The sequence below is a fragment of the Helianthus annuus genome, chromosome 1, assembly GCF_002127325.2.
Source record: "Helianthus annuus cultivar XRQ/B chromosome 1, HanXRQr2.0-SUNRISE, whole genome shotgun sequence".
Classification (NCBI taxonomy): domain Eukaryota; kingdom Viridiplantae; phylum Streptophyta; class Magnoliopsida; order Asterales; family Asteraceae; genus Helianthus; species Helianthus annuus.
In genome coordinates this window covers 62,018,094-62,023,384 of record NC_035433.2, presented here as the reverse complement: position 1 = coordinate 62,023,384, position 5,291 = coordinate 62,018,094, and the positions used below count along the sequence as shown (strand labels likewise).

The 5,291-nt window shown below is 34.9% G+C and overlaps 1 long non-coding RNA gene across 6 annotated transcripts; it reads left to right on the top strand.

Annotated features, from left to right (window-relative positions):
* The first annotated feature begins 877 nt into the window (after positions 1-877).
* On the top strand, positions 878-3,928 carry LOC110867594. Of its 6 annotated transcripts, none has more exons than XR_002551700.2 (6): positions 878-1,081; positions 1,513-1,665; positions 1,769-1,891; positions 2,778-2,901; positions 3,004-3,046; positions 3,258-3,928. It is a non-coding gene; the product is annotated as an uncharacterized LOC110867594 (long non-coding RNA). The 6 variants fall into 6 exon arrangements; XR_002551696.2 differs by having other exon boundaries at positions 3,004-3,079; XR_004865783.1 differs by lacking the exon at positions 3,258-3,928 and having other exon boundaries at positions 3,004-3,112.
* The last annotated feature ends 1,363 nt before the right edge of the window (positions 3,929-5,291 follow it).

The following is a 5,291-nucleotide window of genomic DNA, read 5'->3' as shown; positions in this document are numbered from 1 at the left end:
AATCATAGCAACCATCATTGAGCCATCACATTATTTCCCTCTGCATATCAGGTAACGGTTTTTCTTAATACATCTCGAAAATTAGTTTGTTATGTATGAGTTTTCAATGTGGTTTTGAAACTTATTGGATAGTAATTGTCAATTTCAGATAGGTTGGGTATTGAGACCAAGAAATTTAACGCCACTTACAGTTATGGTTTTAAGGTCAATTATTGGCTTCAAACAGAGACAGAAGACCTTTGTTTCTGAATGTATTGTAGTTTCAATTATGACTTATGCCTGATGTTGTTGTCAATTTATAAGTATAATGCGAGTGCGAATTCATTAAATAATTTAACATCATATTTTACATATAGATGTAGACAAAAACTTTTATCATTATACTTGTAATACTAACACATAATCTCATTAACATTGTTTTATAAAGATATTTAACTAAATGCAAAGAATTTAAATGATATAGTATAATCTGTTTTATAGTATTTGTTTTCGATCGTTATTAAACATACCCGTGTGTTCACACGGGTGTTACAGCTAGTCTATACTACTTTAATAAACATATGTGAAGGACAAGATGGTAATTGAACAAGGTGTTGAAAAAACACTCAATGCACAATGTACAAGATTTAAAGCACAAGAAAACACAAATTTTTTACCCTTCAACTGATTCATCATCAACCATCCATTTCTTTCAATTTTTCACACGGATCACAATCTGGACGGCTGATATTCACTTCACATGGATCGCCCTTTCTACTCCCTTCTCTCTCACAACTCACATCTCACAAACTTTATCAGACTCTTTCTCTCTCTTTCTCCCAGATCTAGATCGGAAGTGTTTGAACCACCGGTGGAGGAGACTAGGGTTTCATCTTCCGTGATGAAAGATGTCTGGAGTGCTGATGGTTTGAGATGAAATCAGATGATGAACAACCTGTGATGAAGAACAAACATCAATGAAATCGAAAACACACAGGGTTGAACACGGATTTGAAGAAACCCTAACTGAAGGTTTTGTCCGGTCATCTCTGTTGTGGTTTCTTTCGGCTTTCTTCCACATCAACGATTAGCAAACACAAAGGTAATCAAACCCTAAAATGTCTAAATGGACTGGTTGTTTTCGTTCTCAGCTTTCTACCCTTTTGTTGTTCATCTAACTTGAAGGAGAAGTCCTGTTGAGTTAACATGTAATTTCATTAGGGTTTTACACGATGTGGTTCACCAGCTTAACGAGAATTTTGAATTATTTCCTTCTTTGATTTTTAGGGTTTTTTTTTGCTGTGACATATTAGACAGGTATTGGGATCCTCAATCGATAAGATTAACAATTCGTGCGTTGCTGTGACATATTAACAATTTCATTAGGGTTTTACACGATGGGTTGATTGACCTAATGTGTTATTTGTTTAATTACACCAATTTGTAAGCGCTTATCGCATAAACAGCATTATGTGCAACTCAAGTGTTGATTTATTATTGCTAATTGTGATTAGTGTACTGTTCTTTTAGCAGGTTTAATGGTGGCATGTTTGTGCTGGTTCAACAAAGCCAGAAAGCGGAGGCGACGGCTAGGGTTTCGATTAGTGATCTCGGTCTGATGTTCTTCACGATAGATATGCACTCGAGATGGTAAAGATGGAATTCCAGCATTGCTTGGGGTTACAGGTGTGCTTGATTTGGTGGGGTTGAAGTTGAACGTTTACTTGAATCCTTTATGTATTTTTCGTTTTTACTAATTGCGACTAATTCTTGTCTTATGGTATTGCAGGGATCCGCGTTTGAGTTTAGTTCTGGCTGGAATCCGAGTCGATCGTTTCACAACTACTATGGCGTCTTCTAGGGTTTCATCAAAAGTCCAAATCAAGAAAATCCGTTGGGTCCATCACTAAAGGTAAACTCTCTAACCTCAACTGACTATGTTCTTTTGAGTATTGTAGAATGACCATGTTTCGCTCCTTCAAATTAAGCACTTCGGTTAATAAAGGGGTCTGTTTGATGTTTAAAGGGGTCTGTTTGATGTTTAAAGTCAATTTTGAAGTGGGGTAGCTTCTTTCTTGTTTGTTTTCCATATATTATTAGTATATTGTACACCGGGTCGGCAGGTAACAACATAATGGGTTCGGGTGATATTTCAACCAAACTAGAACGGGTCAAAACAAAGCGTTCTAGAAAATGGTCTTAGGGTTTCGACCAAAATGACTAAAACATAAATTATAGACGGCTGGCGAAATGGGTCGTAGCGGGTTTAGGTCGTTACGGTTCCAACCAAACTGGGTATGGGTCAAATGGAATGTTTTAGAAAGTGGTCATTTGCTTTGGCTCGGAATGGGTTCCCGACCTTTGGGTTGTAGCGAGTTCAAGTCTGAGCGTGCTCAGATCAAACTCGATATGGGTTAGTATTTTATTTGTGTTTTTGATGTTTAAATGAATCTGATGCTGAAATTTAGTATTTTATTTTTTATAGAATATAATTTTTAGATTTTTTTTAATTTCGCGTCGAGGCATACGTCTTGTGAGGCGAAAGGAAAACGCCTCGAGGCAAGATTCCGTACTTTTAAACCTTTGCTTCTACTCCGTTTTGTTTTGGATTCTACATTGTTTACACATCAAGTTACTTGAGTTATCCCAGTTTTCATGGAGATTTTTTTTTTCAACGAAAAAGCAATCCTTACCATTGTTGATCCGAACAGGATTTGTTCTACACCAGTCTACTCAAGCTCAACCTAAGCAGGATTTGTTCTAGAAGTGTAAAATTTACTTTGTTTACAATTGTTTAGGAAAGAACAGTTGTTGTTGCTGCAGTTTCCTTGTTAGGAACATTACCAGCTCTAGCATCATTCAGCGATTCCACAAACACCACTAACAAATGGGTTACCAGAGCACTTGCGCTTCCTACTGCAGGTTCAAACTTTCAAGTTCCTATGAATTTATAATATTGTTTTGTTTCATGATGGTTCAATGTTAATTTAGCGTTATGTTTTGTTTATTTTTTTTTTTTTGTAGGAACTGCCTCTAAGAAAGAGATTCGATTGAAACAGAATCTGCGGTAAATACTCTGAAGCATATATTTGACAAGCATGTAAGCTTAATTAGAGAAAGATGTTTTTCAAATAAGTTATATATTAAAATTACTTTCTTTTTGTTTTCTCACCTTGCTCACGGATGGCTATATTTTTTCAAGTAAATTATATATTAAAATTACTTTCTTTTTGTTTTCTCACTTTGATCACGGATGCCTGTTTATGTCATTGTTGTAGATGCTTGTGAAGCTGGAGAATTTGCTAAAGTGGCAACCAAGCCATTGAGGTTACACGTGTCAAACGTTTATGGCATTAGAGAAACCGGAAGGGGTCCCAATTCAGGTGTTGGCAGATTTTTTTTTAACATGTTGGTTTTTTATGTGAAAGAGGTAATAACTTCTCATCTCATATTTTTTATAGTATAGTTTGAACCATTTACTTTTGGATCCATCGATTCTGGTTACATTTTCCAAACAGGTCTCAAGTGTATTTTTATTAGTATGCGAATCTTGTAAATCGTTTTTACAGAGGTTAGGGTATTATTGAGATGCTATATGTGTGTTTTAATCATTCTGACTCTTATTTATATAACAATAGAGGTCCTGGACAAAGTATTTCATGTCAACCCATCCTGATCTGTAATGGGTCAAAATGGACCCAAATGGGTTGGGCCAACTTACACTCTTTTTTTTATTAATTTTTTTCATTTTATAAAGTTATAAATATGCAAAGTATGACTCAATAGGTCTTTAAAAATTTGAGTTCAGTTTGTATGGGTTTTAATTTGTTCGGCCCTTTTGATCCATTTTCTTTTTAGTTAAACCATTTGACCTGAAAAATGTAAGACATTGAAACTGATATATGTGTAAGTTGATGGTCATAGGTTGTTGCTTTTATTAATGACAGTCTGCCACAGTTCTGCATTTTTTTATTTGTTTATTTGCCAATATAGGAACCTACTGTACCCAATGAAGTCAAGTCTCTGCAGAGGAAAAAATATGTTGGTAAACAGCCAAATCTGGCACAGTTGAAGCAGTACAGGAAGAATTTCCAGCTAATGGTTTTTCAAGGAACCTCAATGCTATACAAGACCGTTAAGAAGCCTTAAGGGTTAAGGGTTGGTTGATGATAGATAGTTAAGTTTTATCAGGCCCAGCATGACGGGCCAAACATGCGATTTTTTGGTTTTCATATATATTTGGAGAAAGGTAGTAAAGTCCTACCTGATATCTCTCCTGTTTTGGTACAAAATCTGGCATTTGGAATTTTTTTTTTAGTTTTGTTACTCCAAGTTTATACAGGTGACCCGTTGGGCGATTTGGGTTAGGAGATAGTTATAAGATATAAACTTTTGTTTTGGTTATTGCTGATGACAAATTGGATATAATTTTGGTTTTGTTTTTTCTGTATATATTTTCTCCTAAAATTTTCAATGTAGAGATAATGGGGCTTTTGCAGCCAACAATAGATATGCTAAGGTGTATTCACAATCCAGTTGACAAAGATTTCAGTCAACGAGAAAAAAAAAACTGACTGGGTTGAGTCTGTCAGCAAATTGGCAGAGGTTATGCTATTTTAACGGCTCGATTTTGATGAGTGTCGAACTCTTCTCAAACCCATCACCATTACTTGACCTCGAATACGAATATCATGTTTGACTTGGTGAGTTGACCGTGTGGCTATCAGTGTTGGTGGGGTATAACACAATTTACTAGAAACCACATTTTGTTATGTATTTACTTATAATTTTATTTTTTGAGTATAGTACACAAATCGAAAGTGGTTCTAACTATAAAAAAATAGTCTTATGTTTAATATTCATATTTTTATGTCTTTTATTCATATTCTTAAGTCTTTTAATCGTATTTATTCTTCATCCTTTTTCTATCCCACCGTAATCTTTTTCTTTCACGACGTCGTCTAAACAAGCCTTGAAATTAACTTAGCAAGTTAGCAGTGTTTTCAATTGCTGAAAGCTAGCTAAGATTTTAGACTTTATAAGTTTAACCTATTGATCTCAACTTCGGCAATTGTTACATGTGTTAATATAGGTCCAGTAGGGACTCATGTTGTAATAAGATACTTAGGTGATGTGATATGAGGGGTGTAATGGTAAGGGCTTGATTCTTAATTGAGTTTTAGATGATAAAGTTGTAATTTTCACCACCAACAAAATAAAGCAACAAAATTCGTAATCAGTTTGTAATTTCCCAATTTTGTTAATATATATTGTTGGCTTTTGGCTCTTGTGATTGTGGCTGATTTGATTAG